A 21,274-nucleotide genomic window follows, 5' to 3' on the forward strand; every position below is an offset into this window, starting at 1 on the left:
CACTCTGGCATGGCCTCACTCCTATAAAGAAGGGGTTTCCATTTTCCATGGGATCAATCACAGCAGTTCCAGTTGCCTTGGCATATGTCAGGTACACATGCTGGATGCTTAAATTCAGAAGAAACAGATCTCAGCCATTCCAATTCACCTTGGAGAGTTTATTGCTAAGAGAAAAAAACCCCACAGTTACCTTTTCCAAACCAAACAAAATCCTGGAGTAGCTGATTTTCCTGCTTCCCTACCCAGTCACCTTAAACCCTTACTGAAGCACCTTCCCAGTCCCAGGAAACTGGAAGGCACCCCAAATGACAGTTTCTTAAGTGTTCTAATTGCAGAAACATTAACACAAGGAAGTGGGCCCTATTTATAGCCCATTTAAACCTCAATCAATGGATCCAGTAATCTTTTTTAAGGTACCAGTGACAAAATGGGAGACAGGATAACTCCTCATTTCTTAGTAACACTGAGGCTGCCTGGAACTGAGCTCTCCAGCAACGTATTTCTACTGATGTTTTATTGGCCCAGCAAGCTATTTAAAGGTTTTGACAGTTTCTGGCAGTTTTTGACAGTTAGGAATTTTGCAGCAATTTTTCCCTGCAGTATTTTCTGATCTTTTCTGCATTCCTTCCCCTGAGTGCTCTGAACATCCCAGAACCTGAACAAGTGTATCCCAAAGCCACATTTCCACTCTACTTAACAGAGCCTCAGGCAGGTTACTCAGGACAGAAGCAGAAGCCTTCAGCCAGGTGACACAGAGGTGTTCAGCAGCAGTGTCCCCTCCAGAGCACTGCACAAGCACAGTGGTACAAGGCCTGCCAGCAGAGTGAGGCATCAGAGGCTCTCGACTCCCCAGTCCAACACATCTCTAAGCTAATTTTACACCCAAGACTGCTTAAATAAAGAGTCATGACACGTGTGACAATACACACCAGGATTCCAGCATCGCCTCTGAGACAACTCAAACCTTATGAAATGGTCATTTTCAGATGTACACTGAAGACATGAACTAATTCAGACCCAAACCTACCTGACTGCAAAGAAACTCTCAGGAGTGTCAAACTGGCCTGGTCAGTCAGGCCCACACAGACAAGAAAATGTTTTCCTAAAACCTGGGTTGTAAACACACACTCCCACTTACACTACACTTTCAAAACAACCTGGTATGAAGGAAAAGGATAAATCATTCCCTTAACATCCTAACTGGGCAGACTGTTTCAGAGCTTTTTTCCAGTAAGGAAATAAATTGCCAGTTTTGTAGCTATATCCATGGTGTTCTTTGTTACAAACTCTCCTCCAGTATCTCAGAAAAATAGCAAATATGTGAGAGACACGGGAGGCAGATGTTCTCAAAAACAAACTTGGGAAAACACACAAAGAAACCCAAACCATGCACAGTCTGGAAGATCTTATGTTTTATACACCGGTACTTTGTCCTGCTTGCTTCACCATGGGTGTTCAAGGGGAGGATGGGAGTATGAAAAACAATACAAGTTTGGGCTCCTGGCCCACAGGAGTGGGACTGAACTCTAAGATAAAGGAGAAGCAAGCTACAAAAGAAACCAGATGTGGCCTTGCTGGAAAGAACTGACAGATGTTTAACTACTGCCCTTCATCATCTCTTTGCTCAAAATATGGGCCAGATCCAGCACTTCTTTAGAACAACTGGCATCACTCCAGTGAGATTCAACAGGCTTTGGATCAGATCTTCAGCTGGGCCAAAAGCAAACTCACCATTTGCTGATCAAAACCAAAGCTCAACAAGAGCTTTCAAAGTACGTCATTTTCTTGGTAAGGGCAGACAATTTTTAAATCTCAAAGTTCTTACTGTGAAAGCAACAACCAAAGCAATTGTTGGCTGATTCACTGGTGCTCTAACTATAGCCTGACAACACACAAAAAAAATCTTTGTGTATCTGTTATTTAAGAGTATTTACTGTACCACTGCCATCAAATTGAAGCAATAATTAGGAAGTTATTAATACAAATAAAATTTCTGAAAACCTAAAATTGTAAAAATCCTTTAAAATTAGTATCCCAATGAAACATTTCTCCAAGCTGTAACTTGGACAAAAGGCTCCACTTACATATAGTGGTTTTCTTTTTATTTGTTTAGAAAGCTTTACAACTATGGTCTGTCGGAAATCTTGAAAAAACAGCCTCCCCATAATGCACTTTTTCACTTCATTTACAGTCCTACTAAAAAGCAGGGTCTTTTCCTGCAAACACATTCCTTGTGCTCCATGCCTAAATAATAGGGTATTACTGTAAATTATGCATGCCCTAGGAAGGAACTGTTATGTTTCCAACACAAAGGGAAGTGTCAAAGACCAGACAAAAATATTCTCCAAAAAAAGAAAACACTGTTTAGCTTCCATAAGAACCCACAGTGAACTTAGCCCAGTGGACTGGCTGGCACAGAGGTGTGTGCCCTCAGTGATACCAACACAACATCATCAGTATGAAAGTCAAACCATTTCTGCCACTGGATATCAAACAGCAAAGCGTTGCACTGCCTCTATTCCTTCCCCTAGAAGAAGATAAATAACTGTTGATGTGAAGTTTCCCTCCAGAAATCATTTTAGAAAGTATACTTTCTAAAAAACTGTTGTTAAGCTGCCTTATTTCTACAGCTCTGCCAGAGAAACTGCTCTTGCTATAAAGCTGTTGTTCCCTTGGACAAAATATTCAGTCTTAGCCTCAAAAAGAGGGAGAGTTCCTTACCTGAACAATGCCTCCTAATAAGGCAAATTCACAAGTGGCAAGGTAAGACAAGCTCTCTTTGGTCCACAACACTTTCAGTAACTCAGGGGGAAAAAGCTGCCTCAGTCAACCCCTGAGCACAAACAGCTCCAGAAGGGATGGGGTGTGGGCTGTGGGATCTGGAAAGCACAACCCTGCCCAGTTTCTCTTTTTCTTGGTTCCAGAACATTTCAGCACTCCAAGGTTTTCACCAGAACAACTCCTTTCCAATGAACAACAGCACTCTAGCATTTTTATGGCCACACCTGCACACACTTTTAGGAGGTCCATTTCCTGCCTTGCTGTATACAAGCACAGTGAGGCTCCTAATTTTTTTATTGCTCTCCAGACAGTATTTTTACACTGATGGAGAAATCAGATGTACAAAGTGATTAAAAATATAAAATAAAATAAAATAAGTGACAGTTATGAATTACCCTAAATGCTAGTAGCTCAGGAAATGTCTATTATTTACAGTTAGGCAGCCCAAACACTTGATGTGGAGAGAGCCAAGAGTCAATTTTATAATCAAACTGCCTGAAGCTCAGGCACTACAGGACCTCCAGCATTAAGAGAGTGGCAGTCATCCAAAATACTACACAGCACCCAGCAGATCTTATCTTCCAGAGGTATGCAAGCATCTTTTGCTTAATTCCTCTAGCCTCTCAAGATTCCTGAAAACAAAAGTGGCCAGGGAAAGGCTGCCTGGGGTCCTGCACTGTGCTCCTGCACAGACTCTGCCTGGCACACTCACAGGGAGAAAGGAACTGCCCTCTCCTGATGGAAGAAGTGCAGCAGAGGAGCTGGACACCCTCTCAGACTGGAAGAAAGGGGAGGAGATCTTGGCTGCTTATACATTCCCTTCCTAGGAAAAGGGATTTCCCGTGGATAGGGACACATGAAACAGCTTGGCAACTGGAAAAAACTAACTGCAAGGAAGAGGAGACTTTGCAGTGGTGGTGATCAATAACTGAGACCACTCCCTGAATGACAATGTATAAATGGAGATAAATAACTGAGACCACTCCCTGAATTAGAATGTATAAATGGAGATAAATAACTGAGACCACTCCCTCAATGACAATGTATAAATGCAGAGGAATCAACAGCACATAAATGCTACTCCTTGGCCTCAAAGCAGCTCCAGTGGTGCTGCCTCTCCATGTTTTCCACCACGATTTCTTAATGCTCCTCCACTCGGAACAAAAGCAGCCTTTTAACCATGCCAAATGTGCATGGCAAACATATCTGGCTTCTACATTTCATTTTATGAGCAAAAAATGAGGAAATGGGACCGATCTGCGACAAACAGCAAGACAGTCCATGTTAACCTGTTCTCCCTCTGGTGTAAACTTTTTTGGGAAAGGAGACGTAAGGACTCAGGAAAGGATATTCAGCATAGCATCAACAGAAGCAGATTTTTGACAACAGCAATATGTGAAATGAAGGATTTTCCCACCTTTGAAGCTGTCAGCAGCTTCTGAAAATTGTTACAAAAGACAGAAAATTTCACAGGAAGACCAGCATCACAGCTCAGCTCTGTGTCACAGAACTATTCCCTTCTCATTCCTCTTCTACAAACACGGGACTATCAGGTTGGTTTAATTTTATTAGATGTGCCTCTATCCCCAACTAGCTGACTATCATGCCTTAAACTCAGGCAGGTAGAGATCCAGTAAGTGTCCTTCAGGGAGACTGAGCCTCTTGGTGTCCAGCTCCCTGCACTCTCCTGGAATCTCAGCACTGACTTACAACAATATGGGATGAAGTCCAGGGAGTAAAAGACACAGGAAAACATCCTTTGTGGGTGGCCACGTGGTTGGCATGAGAATCTCTTCACTTCCTGAAATTCTATCATTTGTCTCATCTTGTTTTCCTCAAGTTCACAAATCAGCTTTGGACTGAATTTTATGTCCTTTCCTACTTACACAGGCAATCACACCTCCAGCTGCTTATTTTTACCCAATTTCCCTAGTTAGAACCACAGGAAATCATTTCAGCAGTGTAGCTGCCTTCACACCAAGAAACCAGCACGTCTTAATATGGATCATCCCTTGCACTATTCTAAAAAGGCTGTTCCTCCTGATTTAATTACTTGGAAGTGACTCGAAGTTCAGTTCCCTCCAGCAAGCCAGAATTTAAAAATACCTCAGTCTGGTCATTCATCACCTGCATTTCTGGTGCTCTGCAAGGGACAGCATCTTCTTTTTATCATTTCTGATTAAGTTAGAGGCCTCTTTTAACAGCAGGCAAAAAAGTTTTGTAAACTGAACTGGTGTTCAAAACCCAATTAACATCAATATGCACCAGAAATACACATAACTCTATTTATTCTTGCCCTCCAATGTTACTCTGTCATGAACAACTTACCAGCCAAAAAGGAAAGTATTTCCACTTCCAAGGCTTGGCAGTTTCCCTTCTGGATTGCCCACAAAGAGGTTCACACAATAAAATGAGCCTTTCTGTGTGCCAGAGGAGGGAGGGAAATGTGAGCCCTCCCCTTCAGCCACTCCACACAAGATTTGATGAAAATTCTGAACCATACAAACCAAGATAATTATTTTAAAATATTGAGGTATGCTGTTACTCAATGGAAAAAGCCATGTAATTCTTTATATATTTGGTACAAGCTCAATGATTATTCCAGGCTGTGAAATTTTTACACTACACATTCCTGGAACGAGTTCTTTTAGAAGCAGAAAGTTCCCGGTTTTTCCGCTAGAAAGAGCGAGGTTTCCTTCAGCTGAAGCACTTTATGATTGCAATAAAACACTCCAGGGTGCGGTGACAAACTGTCTAATAATCACCACACCTCCCAGTGAATGAAGTCAGTGTGTCCCAGCACAGATTAGGTGTGGCCAGACTGGACAACATCCTCGCATCCTGTTGTGAATTATGACTTAATGAAGAAAAGCATAACTGGGGGCAGGGAGGGTCCAGCAGAGCTGAACTTTAAAACAGCCCTGCACACACAGAACCAACAGGGAAGGACAAGGACTCTGACAGGAGGATCCATCTGCATGGTTGCATTTGTTTGAGAATGTACAGAGTTTCTCAGAGAATCCTTTCCTAAGTGCAGAATATGCAGATTTTTTTCTTCCCCCTTTCCTCCTCTTCCCCTGTCAAAAGAGGTCAGAATAGCTTTTATCTGATGAGATGATTCAACACTTACCAGGCTTTTACATTTCAACAAATAAATAACATGAGAGGGAGGAGGGCAAGCAATAAACATGAGAACTATTATAAGCCTTCCTGAAGTCAAGGCAGTGCTTACTTTGGTATTGGAGATCATCTCAACATTGACCAAATCTAGTTATGCTTTTTTTGCTAAAGCAAAACCAGGTTTAAAGTTTATATGAAATTTATATTAAGACCAAACTCCAGACATGCAGGAGTCAAATTGAAAAATCCCACAACTATTGCAAGGGTGGTTTGGAATCTTACAGAATATTGTGCTTCATTCTCAACGATTGCTTCCCAAGAAAACAAAAGCAAATTTTGAAACCTTCAGTGTTGGCCCACAGTAGAACTATCCTTGCCTGAACTGTTCCTCTAGCTCGAGTTCAAACAATCAAAGTGTGACCTCTATACCCATATTCCTACAGAGAACAGAAACGGGACTCCTACAAGAGCAACAATGATTTAAAACTTGTGACTGTTTCACAACACACATTCTTAGTCTAAACATTCTTTTTCAATATCAGAACATTTTTCATATGTTTACGCTCAAATCAGTGTAATAGTGTCAATTTTAAGCATCAACTTTGAGGGGTTGCTTAGAGCAATAATTATCTTCCAAAATGAACGGTCCAAAGGTTTCCTCCAGTCCCTGGGGGGCTCAGGAGCTGTGAGGAGCTCACGCAGCCGGGAGACACGGAGGCGACAGTTGTCAATACCCACAGCAACCCACAGCTCCCTAATGCAAACCAACAAACAGCAGCACATACACCAGGCTAAATATAAACCCACTGCATTTCTTTTCTGCCCAAGCTCTTCCTTGCAACGGAATTAAGAAATTTTGATTATACTCTTCCAGACTGGAGTGGTAACCACTTTCCCAGTAGCAAGTCCTCCCATTCTACTCCTGTCCCCCCTTCCCACTGCTGCTGCCAACTCCAGTTTGACTCCTGTAGGGAGAAAGCACCTTTTTGTCATTTTTAAAAATTGGAATTTCATGGAAAACAAAGTTTACCAAAGTTTTAATCTGTTTAGCCTTCTCATACACAATACATTTTTTATTCTAAAAACCATGGTGAAGATTTTTAGAGAAAGGGGGGAATTATACTGAGACAAGAAATTATTTATCCTTATCTCACAGCCTGAGAGACAGAGTTTGACCTCTTTTTCCCCCCCCCATAATCCTTAGCTAAAAGTACTAGGAGAAATCTTAAATCTGTGCAGTAGGACTTTTAGGACACAATATCCTCCTTGCTTTATTGTGCCACAAAACCACGGTGATTACTCCTCTCCCCCTTTCCATCAGGACTGATTTATTTGGTGGGTGAATAGCTTTGCCTGCAAGAATTTGAAATCCCAGTTATTTCTGTCTCAAATAGTTGCTATGCTTGTAATTATTTCAAAGAATAATAATTACTTTCATCCAATCTATTTGAAGTTATAAAAAAAAAAATCAGTTTTTGAACTCAAATCCATAAAACCACAATTATAAAGTCATGAAGGATTGCAAAAGAATCAAACTTGTGAAATATTAAACATCATGGGGAATGCAAGGAGGTCTAAGGTTTTGTTCTTAAAATATAAGACTTAAATTTATGATGCTGCTTACTGCCTAATACACCACACGAGCCCCTTTTTAGAAGTGAGAGATGGAACTATCCAGGATAGTCTTGCAGAAATGTGACCACAACAAACTGAAACCCATAATTCTATTTGTAAAAATAGGTTGTGTGCTAAGATTAATAGACTTTACTGTAATTCCTGGGGAAGCAAGCATTTTTCCCAGTATTTCTGCATGCAGTAACATCTCGTACTTGCTCCAAGATCAGCTGTGATGATTTGACAATACGGGAAAAATGCACTGAAAAAACTCAGATCAATCCAAGGCAACTCGAATTGCTTACAACCTTTAAGGTTTTCCACTTGATAAATACAATATTGGATTTCTCACCTTCCTCAGCCTAATAATTGACTGAGGAAAAGAAAAAACAGCCCCAAGCCCAGCACTTGTTTTTGCAACTCGACACTGAAAGTTCACATTCACCATCATATTTTTAAAATGTATTAAAGTGACAACACTGGCGTAAGAGCAAGTGCTCAGAACACTGGGACTGCTGGAATAAAACTGTCCATGAATCTTTAAAGTCACTTGCATGTAACAAGAGGGCCAAATTTAATCTCTTTATTGCCTGTGTTCCCTAAAGGGCTGCTGCCCCAAGCTCACTGAGCAGGTGACTGTACCCTGTCACACGTGGCCTCAGGCCATATCTGCTGCATGTCCTGCACATTCTGGACTCAATAGAGAATTGTTCTCCTGCTGGGATGTTCTGTTAGAATTAACTTCATATGAAGATTCTGCTCACATCAGCATTTATCATTTGAACACCCTAGGAGTTGTTACCATCTCTCCATCTTCGGCTGATTTTGCAGATGGGAACCCACAATGTTGTGTGCCCCCAGAACCTGACTCTTCAGGGACTCTGGCATTTGGCAGTCAGGGAAAGCTGCAATGCAAACATAACATGAAGTTGGCAGCAGTCAGAGCTGGAAGTCCCAGGATTACATTGCTCTTTCAAAAAAACCAAGACTGCAGTCACTGTGCATTGATCTGACAAGAGCTCACCCAAGTACTTCCAGGCTCTCTGCCTTCCCCCCATCCCTTGCCTGGTTCCCTGACTCCCACCTTAGAAGCACTGAGAAGACACGTGAAGTGTTTCTGCTCTCACTTCTGCTGGTTGCAAGCTCCAAAGCCTGGGCAAAGGGCCCCAGCTGAGCCCCGTCCTCCCTGCCCCACGTCTCCTCCAGCGTGCAGAGCCTCCTCCTCTGAGGCAGCACCTCATGCTCTGGGAGCATGAAGCATGAAGAGCCCCCAGACACAAACCCCACTGTTCTGGTAGAGATTTAAAAACTTGGCCAAGTTTAGGAAGATCTTTGTGAGGACAGAAAAAAAGCCAAGCACAAAAGTGATCCTTTTGCCCCATTTCAAGTCCCTACGGTTTCATCTGGCTGAACTTGAAGATTCTGACAGGAAAAACATTTTTTCTTAAAATCGTTCTGTTTTAGTCTAAGCACACACAGAATCCCTCAGCGTGAAGCACATTTCTTCACCCAAATGGCTCGTTTCACAGAATTAAAAATAAGGTCTTAGAATGGAAGTGTTGGGGATAATTAATTACCATTAAGGTAGCTTGCCACTGCAACCTGTAATTTAAATTTCAAAATGGTGATTTCCATGCACAAGGGAGGCTAAGGGCATTGCTCCATGAAAACTTGATGCCAATATCAGTGGCAACTGCAGAGAGAGCAGAGGGACCTTCTTTGCTACTGGCTACACAGCAAACTGGACAAGGACAACACATCTGGGTGGAAACCATCACTGTGCCACAGTGACTGGTGCTGGCACAGTGGGAGTGAAGGGGCACCACAGGGGAGGAGGTCTGGCACCTTTTTCAGAAGCAGCACAGGGTAAGTCACCTTCTGCCAGTCCTAAACAACGTAGTACATGGCACAAATAGTGGCTTGCTGCTCAGACAGGAGAACAAAGGGCAGAAAATTCAAGTGTCCCTTGCAGCTGGTTCTGAGGCCCAGCTGGAGCTCTGTGTCTGCTCCCTGTGCCCTTGTGCCAGTCCCAGGTGCTGCAGCTTGAGGGAAGCAAGAGGAGCTGCTGTGCAGGGCACACCAGCACTTGGGGAAGTCTTACCCAGAGCAGAGAGTGAGCAGACAAGGGCTGCAAAAACTGCGAGGTTTTTGTTTTAATTAAACACATGCAAATCAATAAGCACTCTTCTAGATATACACGACAGTGGGTTAATTAAACCAGTTAGTTATTTTCTTTCCACAGCAATCAATGAAAACCATTTTCATTGATTAACCCAGGAGCATCCTGGCTCTTAAGATTTTAGTGTAAGACTGAAGCACTGAGCAAGTAGGCAGCATATAGTGGAGAAGAAACCCACATGTCTTCAATCTATGGAGAGCAATTATTTAATCTGAAGTTCTATTTGCTTCCCAAACAAGGCTCAGCTGAAAATAACTACAGGCCATAATACTTTTGTGTTTCCAAAAGAACACTTGGCACAAGAGCTTATCAAGGCCAAGTACTCACTCCCTTTCACCACAAAGCAGATAAAAGAACGGACAAACTTCCAGCCAAGTAAATTGTACTTTTCATTAAGAACATGACTTTCTGAGGATGTGCCTTTTCATATTTTCTAAGTAGAATATAAAAATCATGCAGTACACACCACTGATCGAAGAAGCTGCAAATTACAACCCTGAAATCCCCAGTCCTGGTCTCCATCCATACCAGCACCCACTTAAGAAGATTAGTTGTTCACACAGCTAGAGGAATGACACTAGTAATCACTGTAGTGCAGCTTATCACTTAAAATGTCTTTGTTGTACTGCAGATGCAAGAATATGGGCCAAATATTAAAAAAATATTAATTTCTTCTGTACATATGTGCTGTTCAGTGATGGACCAGGTATATAAAAAAGCCATATTGTAACTAGGTCTCTTCTTTTCTTTCAAATTAAACATCATGACAACTTCAGTCCTTTGCATTACTTGCTCCTTCAAGAACTTATAATTCTTTCGGTATGACACAAAGAAACACATCAGTTCCACTGAATTTCCAAATACTCCTTTGCACTACCTTAAATCAATAGAACTGCTTGTATACAGAAAGAACTGAAGTCACCAAATGATATACCAGAGTCACTTAATTTTTCTAATGTGTGTTAAAATAGCTAATGCAGGACAGGTTTTTTATATAGCTTGGCACATATGTAAAACACACTTAAGCCTAGGATCTGATTTTTTATTAGCCTCTTCTTTTGGACCTCTGACAGAGTCCACCTGTCTCTGGTCACTCTGGATCACATTTCACCCCAGAAACAAAACAGGATGCAGCAGGACAGGCTTGTGCTCTTGCTGCCCAAGGACTTCAAAGGAAGGTCTCTCCCGGCCAACCCCCTGAGCACCCTTCTGAAATTGCCAGTGCCAAATGAAAGCCCAGAACAGTGACCAAAGCACTCAGATTCACCTTACCTCTCGCTCCTCCTCCTCCAAGCCAGCAAAAACAACTGCTGTGAGGAACAGCACTGTTAGCTCATTGATGAAATAAATTACACATATTAAATACCAGTGGCTCACAGTCACTTTTCCCCAAAAAAACATTCATTTGGGCCTCACCTGCTGAAGCAAAACCTGCTCAGGTGAATAGCAGGGGCAGTCCAGTGCAGCCCAGAGTGAGACAACAGCCTCGTGCCCCGCCAGGTGCTCAGGGAAGGGCAGCAGCCTGAGGTGGAACACACGGATCACGTTTGGCTGCCTCAGGAAGCTGCGATTTCTGCTGCTGACAGAGCAGGTTTCAGGTGCCTGTGAGTCATCCCTGAGCAACACCATCCTGCCTTTCAGCAGGTGCTGCAGGTGCCAGCCAGGGCTGTGCCCCCGGGGACCTGCTGCTCCCTCAGCTATTCCCGCACGGAAAAGGGGACGGAAGGAGCGTGGGGAGGAACACAAGCACTTTGCACAGCTGGGCACTGGGAAACCCCAACCCCACAGTGGGCTATCAGAGCCAGGTAGCAGGCACACACAAGGCATTCCCTCCCAAAACCCTCAGACTGCTTAAGCAATCTTCAATCTGTTAATAAAGAACAGGAATGTTCTTCGAAAGCATAAGATGAGTTTGCTCCAGTAGAATATTTATGCTTTGCTAACAAGTTATTGAATGAGCCAACTAGACTCACTCACTACATCCAATTTGGGCTTCAAATATTCAATATATTCCTGGCAACAACTCTGCTATGTACTGAAGGAGCTACTACTCCAGCAGATATTAGTTCCAGTTGTAATTTAAAAAAGTAGTTCATTAAAATGCTGTCATGGTATGATAACAATGTTTTTAAAAATCTGTAAATCATTTAAATGCCTAAATTCTGTCGAAGTTCAGAAAGATTTAACTACTGCCCCTACTAAGCAGGGCTGGCCAAAACACTGACAGAAAAGCTATTCTATATTCCAGATCAATTCTCTTCTCCAGTCAGCCTTAGCACAGTAAAGAGCAGCTTATACCTCACTTAAATGTGCTCCAGGCACTCATAGCAGAACTATAACTTCAGTTCAATATAAAGAACAATATTTTCATATACTTGCATTTCTTGCATCTAAATCATTAATCGGATTTCAAAGTTGACCTGGAATTCATGCTCCACAGGTAGAGAGCAAATTAAAATGGCTTCCCATGAAGTCATCAGGCTTAAATACAGATGACCTAATGTAATTGGTGCTGCTCACAACACAGGTGTTGCTACGTCTGACTACTGCAGAAGCAAATGAAGCTGCAGTAACGAGGATCACTGTGTCATATGCTGAGGAACAACTGCTGCTCAAACTTAGCTCAGGTGGCATTAAATAGGCAGTTTCTCATGGCATAAACTATTACTGCAAGCCAGAGTCTTGCATACATATTTAGAGAGCATCAGCTTTTTCTATCCAGGCACTGAAATCTTAGAGAGGAGCCTCAGCTCGACTATGCTATAAACATACTTCCAGCAGTCTGGATACTGTACCAAAATAAACAGAGGCATTAAAAGCAGCTCTCCAGTATTTTTAAAGGGGCCCAGGAAGGACAGTTTATTTAGTTTACATGCTATGTGTTACTGTTTGGTGTTATTTCTAGATTAGGAAAAAAAAAGTAGTAGACCTGGGCGAGTACTAAAAGATGGACACAAGCCACCTCTGTTCTGGCAGGGCAAAACACACTGCTGTCACACCTACCAAGTTTAATGCATAACAGTGTCATCTCTTGACAGGTGTAGTATGAGCAAAGGCAATTATGATGGAGTGCTTCAGGACAGGAAGAGAAGAAACTGTGAACTAGGCTGAAGCTTTAGTATTTCTGCTCTGGAAACTTCATTTTTCACGGTGCTTTTGACCTAGTCACTTTTCCTGACACTGACAGATGATTATTCCTCCTTGTCACTTCCTGGATACCTTCCAATAACAGGGTACAGCCATCAAAGTTACCCAAACACATCCCGGCTAAATGTTTCACATTTTGTCCTTCTACTAAGTGGGTGTTTAGTGTGTGCAGCCTCCATATCTTCAAACCTTTTCCCGTCCTCACAGCAGAGGCAGCAATTCTCTGGAAAGTTTCCACTAAAAATCTCAGCCCTGTAACCAAAACCCAGCATTCAACAGGGGTTAAAACTAAACCAGTCAGGTTTTCTGAGAGGTCAGCAGGAGCACAAGGCGTTCAGGCTGTGGGTCAGCAGCAGTGCCGTGATGTCTGAGGGTACACAGGGCACCTGCCAGCCCCTGTGGGGGCACATCTGTGCAGCCACAACCTTCCACCAGTGACCCCCCTGCACCAGCAGCTCACAGAACACGAGAGCTGACGTACTCCGTGCCCTGTGCTCGAATAAAACCCTCAGCTCGGCCTCTGACAACCCCAGGACCACGAGAGAGAAGCTGTGACGGAGTCTGGAAATGGAGCACACGAGTCACAGCTGAAGGAGCCACGTTAGTGTGACTCACAGAATCACAATGGAAATTCTGAGGGATTTCACAAATCAGAGTGAGCCACTGCTGCACTCTGACATTAGATAATTCTCCTGAAGAGAGATCATTAAGAGCTCCTAAAAACCAAGTAGATTGTATGCAGAAAAAATCCCCAAAATCCATTTGCCTCCCCACTTGTTTGACTGACCTTGTGGTGCAGCTGTGGGATGACGAAGGTCAAAAGGGCTTTTTTTGGTCACAGTCTCCTTCTCCTGCATGTAAAGAATCACATAAATGTAGAAGTGCTGGAACACCTATGTAGAAATGTTTATTTTGGGGGGGTTTTGGGTGCCCGTGCCCAGGCACTGGGGGCTGCCGGGGCTCTGTGAGGCGGGCCCAGCCGAGCCCTCAGCCAGGCCGGGGCACCTCAGGGAAGAGCAAAACCTGCACGGAGTGAGGGGGAAAGTGTGAGAAATGTCCCCGAGAGCAGCTGGGGCTGAGCAGGGGGAGGCTGAGGCGGCTTCCCCTGCAGCCATCACAGGGCAGACCCCCGGAGGAGCAGGGGGACATTTCCTGAGGGAACGTGGCCGGTGAGAGGAGCCCGCGTGGAGCAGTCTCCTGAGGGAACTGCACCGGGGAGAGCCCACGCTGGAGACCCGCGTGAGGGGCAAGGAGCAGCACAGAGGGCCTGTCATGGACAGACCACAGCCCCCAGTCCCTCTGCACCGCTCAGGGGGCAGGAAGAAGCAGAGAAGTTGGGAATAAAGGAACGAAGCTGAGCTTGCAAAAAGGAAAAAAAAAAAAAAAGTTATGGGGGAAAAGGCGTTTAGGTTTTATCTTTGTTCTTCACCATCCGAATGTATTTTAATTGGCAGCAAATTAATTTTCCCCGAGTTGAGTCTGTTTTGTCCACGACTGATGGGAACTGGTAAGCGATGTCCCTGTCTTTATCTCAACCCACGAGGTTTTTCAGTCTATTTTCTGCTGTCCTGCTGAGGGGAGGAGTGCCAGAGTGGCTGGGTGGGCATCCAGCCAACAGAGGTCACCTGGGAAGGGCAGGGCAGAGGGAGAGCTTTGAATGGGAACTGGGAGCAGCACCAAGTCCTTACACGGCACTGACACTGCTTTGTAGCGGTGGCTCCAGCACCTGGCACAGCCTCCCTGCACAGAGTATTTCCAAAATCTGAAGCTATAAACTGGCAACTCTATGGGAAACATTACAGCAGGAAACATAAGCAAGGGTACGTTTAAACTGCTGTCAACACGAGCTCTGATCTTTCACCCTGACGTTCGCTACCCTCATAGTCCTACACTGAAGGACTGGGTGGAGGAGTTACAGGTCTCACACAGAGCACTGAGGAAACAGCAGTTAAAAAAAAAAACAACAAAAAGGAAAAAATTATGCTTCAAAGCAAAAAAGAAGGAGAAAGATGATTTCATCAAAAAATCAGCCAGCCAGATTTTATTAATCCTGACAGTACTTGCCGGATCTCCAGAGGACTACAGACTAGTGTACTTCTTTACATAATAGCTGCCAATCACCTCTTTAAGCCAGAAACACCAGACAGAAAGCACTCTTACAGTGAAAAAAATTAAAAAGAGGGAAAAAAATCTCAACTTATTAGCTTTAAATTCAGCAAGATACTGGACTTAATGGAAATTCAGAGAAAGGAGATAAGAATTGAGGAGAAAAAGTAAAAAGAAAAAAGGGTAAAACCCCAGCATTTGTTCTGAAGACTATTTCAAATTGCTGCTGACCATAAAATGAACAAAAGTAACAGAAAAAAAATATTGCCATATCTAAGTGCCATGTTCCTATGATAATATAAAACAGCATCATATGCTGCAATAAAATGTTTTAGCTGATCATTTCTTTTCTTTTTGGCACTCTGCTGACACACTTTTTAAAGTGTTAATTAAAAAAAGAATCAAATCAACACTACAAATTGGATAGATTTGTGCCCTACAAACAGTCTCTTCTGACCAGTAATTTGTGGAGCTGGGGCTCAGCCAACTTCCAATGAATCTGTGGAGAGCTTCCAGCAAACTGTCATCGCAGCAGGATGCAGTTCTTGAGAGGGTGATCATACATGGCAAGTGAAGCGCTGCTGAACTGTCACCAAACAAGTCTGTTTCCTTGTGCCTGAATCATCCTTTAAGGCTCACCCAAAAATGGAGATTGACAGTTTATAGCCAGAGATACATTTATACCATAATGCACCCAAAATCCCGCCGTATCCTCATGGAAGCTTTCTGGATGATTGTCACACTGTGGGAGAACAGCAGAGAACGCTGGACCAGCCCCAGCTCTAGAACACAAACAGGGTTTTTTATATTTATAAATCAAATAGGCCATGACAAGAGATCTGAACATGCAGTACTTTCCCCTTAGGGATTCTGACTTTTCCTTTCTTTTTTTCTTCAGTTCAAAATAAAGAATTTTAGATTTCAAAGACATGAGAGCATTTTAAGTGTGCCTAGCACAGCACTCATCCTGTCTTCATTTATGGATAATATTTTTAGAAGGCTACTTCCAAGATTCAGTTAAATAAGCACAAAAAAAAAAAGCTAATCTGCATGTAGAACACTACTAATAATTTGGATATTCAGTGTAGATATATTGACTTTTGACAAGTTTCTGCTTTCTGAACATGGACCCAGTCAAGGCTACAAGAGTACAGAGCAAGAATCAGCAGTGACACAGTCTAGGCCTCCCTTGATGTACCTTCCCTCCAACAGCCTTCAAAATATCACAGGTAATATCAGGGAAGCGATAGTGAAGTGTTTGTATATATATAAAAAACCTTCTGTGATACTGCCATGGAAATCAGAACATCCCTTCCCACACTGCAACTTCTTCCTTAGTTACATGTCCTCTGACTAAATGTTAAGATGGGGGGAAAACAAAAGAAACCCTTGCCTATGGCACAATAATTCACAACAGCACAATTTATACTCTCCTGTCTTTCCATCCTGCCCCCTACCACTTAAATGGGCACAGACTGTAAATTGGCTAAGTGTCTTCTAAGAGATAATTTACTTTAAATCACTGTTTTCTGAACCCAGAAAAAAAAAAAAAAGGCAAACAATACATTTTTAAGACTGTCACCCTAGGGAAGAAGTAGATTTAAGAGGACTGACTTTCAGAGAGAGAGCTCAGTATTTACTGAAATTTATAAAGTTCAACTTGAAAAGTGAGGAGTGAAGAGAAGCATCTGCAGACTAACAGCCACTGGAAAAGCTGATGGGAATGTGTTCTGTTGATGGGACTGAGAGGGCACAGGTACACAGCAAAGTTGCATATTTTCCATTCGGAATCACTCTGCCAAATTAACTGTTAGGCTGCAGTCTTTCTGCCAGCTCTGCCCTTCAAGCAAAGTATCTGTCCCACTTAAGGCTTTAACCAAAATGATTCAGACATTTCCAAGAGGAAGCTGAAGAATGTTATTTTTTTTTCCTGTTGAAAAGCTCATCACTTCAGAGCTACAGAACAGGATCTTGTCCTTGGGCCACAGACAGTCCTCTTTCAGAAGGGTAAGGCCCAGGACATGTGGATCATAAAGGCAGCTGAAGTAACACAATCAGCCAGGAGGACCAACAGCCCTCCAAGGGATTTAAACCAAGAATGTAGCCACTTGGATACCCTGGAATAATCATTTTGCAGTGAGATTTTAATGGGCATGTCAGGAGATCAGATTCAGATTCTAGCTTTGGATCCCATCTCAGTAATTCCCATGCAGCTCAGATTATTGAAGCAGGTATGGTTAGAAAGAGTGAGAAGGGAACTAAGGGGAGAGGTCTGAATGAGGTGCAGGCTGTTTGATTAACTACTTGAACATAACCATAAACTCTTTTTTTAATTAAAAAACAAACAAACAAACAAAACAGACCACAACAAAATGCAGTATATCATTCCTTGCTCCGAAAAAAATGCCTTCCAAAAGAAGGGGCCAAACTGGGACTAAAAGCACAATGTATATTAAAACCTTAAGTTTTCTAACTGAGGAGTTGGCAGGACTCACATGCCTGGGGGAATCAATCCCTCCTCAGACATGCCAGCATCACACATGCAGAGTATGCTGCTCTGGAGACACAGCACAACACACACAGTGGCAGAAGCAGCCCAACAGGAATGCATTTCTAGGGGAACCAGGAAAAAAAACTGGCAAGAAGAGACACTTTTTTTTAATGATGCGAAGTTGATACTGCACTCAAAATAACCTTTTCTCATTTCCAAAGCAGACGAACAACAAAAATAAATAACACCACTCTGAGAGATGCAAACAAAAGCACAAAGCATAGTAATCACAAAAATGCAAGATCAGTGCCTCAATCCACTAACCAGGGCTCTCCTGTGCTCAGAAGAGGACCGTGGAACTGGCAAATTGCAAGACATCTCGTTCCCTATGGACCAGCTGCAACTCAGGTCACTGTTCTGGAGCAAATAAATTCACAGCCTAAGAGTACAGAACTTCTCAGTGGGGAAGAAGATGGAAATGTTGGTCAGCTTCTCTGGAGAGGATGCCAAGTGTGTGTGAGTCACAGTAAAGACAGTGGCCCACAGAGAGCACTTACAGTTTCGATACAGAAGAGTTGTTTCATCAACTCATAAAAGCCACTCCAGCTCCACAGATGGGATTAGATTTTGAATTGCACCTTGTAATGCCTCTATTCTGGCATTTCAGAAGGTAAACAGTGGATCACCCTATGCTGTGTGTATTGTGCAAAAGTCCTTAACCACCTGAACAGACTGACCTGGAGGTCACCTGCCAGGAGAGGCAGAGAACAGCAAAAAAGCCAGTGTAAGAGGCAGATAAGAGGCAGCCAAATAGCCCAGGAAGATCCAGAGTGACTAAAGACAAAACAGAGGAGTGAGAGAGGTGTTGTGTGAAGGGTTAGTGCTGAGTTCAGAGCTGTGGCATTCCTTGAGATGGAGAATGGCTGTGAGTAGCTACTCAGGACACTCAGAACCCCTGCAGTTCTCCATCCCCTCCTGCTGTCAAGGGCCTCTGAAAGGTGAACCATGTACTTGGGTTATGCTCAAAATCAAGGGTCATGGCAGCAACAGCAGCTGAGAGGTTTGGGGTTAACACAAGTCTTGGAGCCAGATCCCACAGAGGAGAAATGAGAGGTGAAGAAAATGTGGGTCTGAAAACCTACTTCTTCAGGAGCACTCTAAGCCCAGAATTCACAACTCCCCAACATCCACCATGGCAAGAATTAAAAAACGCCCACCTAGATAGTAAATGGAGAGATGACAGTGGGCTCAGAAGAGCATGTCTCTTAGCAGAGATGAATTATAAATCAAACACAGCAGGCTAGAGAAGGAATCATTAATTTTTCAGTTCTCAAACCACAGATATCATGTTTAGCTCTATCCCACTAGCATTTGTAATACAATGCAAGAAAAATTACTTGGCAAAAGTAATTAGTCATTGTGGAATCACATACAAATGAAAGTTTAAAGACTACAATGTTACCATTAAACTTTTCAAGAGAGACAACGAAGCTCTAGTACATAGACCTCTACACTCGTATATTCATGCAGATTTAAGTGTCCTGTTATTTTATTCCTGTAATGTGAAATTTCTGTGGCAAATATTAATCTCCTTTGCTGCTGCAGATGCTACAACTTCTGTACATGAATTAGAAATCACCTCATTAGACTCAGTAGCTTAATATCTATTTGACTTGTACTATATGTTAGAAAACAGCCATTTTATACACATCTTCCTACAGAATGAGCAAAACTTGGTCGTTAAAAAAAAATCCAGTGTCTGTTGATGGTTTTATTGTTTTTGCCACAGACTCATTAGCCACTTACACAAGATGCAGCATGTTCTAAGCCAGCCTACTTGTGCACTGATCAACTTAAAAACTATATACATACTATGAAATGTCTCTTTAGAGCTGCTTTACTACACAAGCCTGTACTTGGTTCTTTGCAGGTAATTAGCATACTTTGTCCATTCAAGGAGAGACCCTTTGGAATAGTAACTGCTTGCACGTGGCCAGGTGATAAGGCAGGGGTTGCAGCAAGATCTTCAAAGAGAAAAGCAAGATGTGAGACTTACGCACCAGACAATGGAGAAACGAGCTGATCATTTAAAACAAGACAAGAACCCAGAGTTACTGGTCAAAGTCACAGGTCTGACCACGAGGACGATCATACAGACATCCACAAGGACCTGTTCCCTCCTTGTGCCTTGGAATGTTGGAGGAGAAGCCAAGTTAACAGTGTGGTTCCCCAGGGAAGTCTCCAGGCAGTGGCTCCTGAGCCCTGCACCAGACACAAACCCCCTGGAGGGAGAGCACACCCACCTCCCAACTGCTGGTCCTGCTGGAGCCAGGAAACCACCCCAGCAAATGCTGGCTGCTGGGAAAACACAGGAGGTGGCTCAGCAGCTGCTGACAGCAGACAGGGGTTAACCACAGCATTATTAGATCACAACACATCTGGAGAGTCTGATTGCTGGGGCAAACATCAATCCTCAGAGAAAGCTAAACATGCAGAATGAGATCTTGCTCACGAGAAAGAACTGAAAGGGAGGTTATTCACAATGAAAATAATCCTAAATAACTTTTGAAACTGAGCTGGCTGAGAAGGGGGACTGGAAGTGTTTTTCCATAAGAAAATACCTGCCTCTCCTAGCTGACTGGGAGCAGAGTAGACAGAAAAGTTTTAAGCTGAACTTTTCCATTTTGAAGCAGTTCTGTGATTGACCCAAGTTTAAATTAAAATTATGCTTGTTTGTAGAAATGTCCAAGCTTTCCTTATTCCCAGCACTGTACTTAAATTGTGTTGATATTGATATTACATTGGATTATTTCCCTGAAGACATGAATAAGAGCTAATGTAAATGCCCATTTAGTTTTAAGAATCCTGAGAGAGTAAGGCTTTGTCTGACTTTATTTATGAAAGCCCTTAAACATTTAAGCAGTCCCAAGCTTGCTTTGTTGGGCTTCCAACTTAAAAAATAATTTGCTCATTTAAGACTATTCTGTGATTAGTTTAGTCTGAGTGAGCACCAGGGTTTTCTGGAGAGCAGACACTTCAAAGTGGCACATACAGACCTTATTTCCATGGGAATGACTGAGCAGTCTGCCTCTATGAACGCCTCCCTTCATCAGAAAATGACATCATTCTACATGTGGCTTGACAAAAATCTGTATTTCATGTATTCCCATCTTCATATTGCCTGCCTTGCTCTACAGAGCAACAAAGGGCATTTCCTAATGATGTGCTTCACGTGACACTGAAGTACCCACCAGAACGGTGCAGGTGTGCACACAGACAGCTGCCTTGGGGTCTAGAGCTAAAATTCAAGGGGTGCTTTAACTGCACCTGGCTCCACTGTCCTTTGTTACTGGATGATCTCAACACACAGCAGCAGAGTACAGGTATTTCATAAGGATTCCATATTTGAAATCCACAAATTCTGTGTTTACACTTTGACAAGCAGAAAACCATGGTAACTACCGCAGTGTCTAAGTATGGGTTACCATAAAGTTTATTCCATAATATCCATGCTGAGAAAAACAAAGAATCAAGTACCCACTAGTGTTTGTATAATAGGTTTAGAGCTCAGAATTTTAGGCACTTTGGACAGCTTTTGAAGCAAGTCTAGCTAAATTGCATTAGTAATTGCATAAGAACAATCAGTGACTAATTAAATCCTCTTTCTGGATACAGATTACTGGCTGAAGATTTATGTAGTATACACTACACTGCGGTGTACTCATTTGAATTAATTACTGCAATCACCAAGCAAGGATCCCCAAAACCTCCACGGTAAAATAAGATGCAGGCTGACTAGGTTTTTCCAATGTATGGTATTTTCTGCAAAGGAATAA

The 21,274-nt window shown here is 42.8% G+C and overlaps 1 protein-coding gene across 5 annotated transcripts in view; it reads right to left on the minus strand.

The window, feature by feature from the left end:
• ZDHHC8 (zinc finger DHHC-type palmitoyltransferase 8) overlaps positions 1-21,274 on the minus strand; it is a 108,167-nt gene that overhangs the window by 74,173 nt on the left and 12,720 nt on the right. The window contains exon 1 of one of the 5 annotated variants that reach the window (XM_051769109.1): positions 13,629-14,292. The exons of the other annotated variants lie outside the window; for them this stretch is intronic. The gene's annotated coding sequence lies outside the window, so the exon portion shown is untranslated. Of the gene's footprint in view, positions 1-13,628; positions 14,293-21,274 lie in introns of those variants that run through there. 5 annotated transcript variants of the gene reach the window in all.

This window comes from Manacus candei, unplaced genomic scaffold, assembly GCF_025592945.1.
Source record: "Manacus candei isolate 608988 ecotype Guabito, Panama unplaced genomic scaffold, ASM2559294v1 h1tg000103l, whole genome shotgun sequence".
In the NCBI taxonomy this organism is placed as follows: Eukaryota; Metazoa; Chordata; class Aves; order Passeriformes; family Pipridae; genus Manacus; species Manacus candei.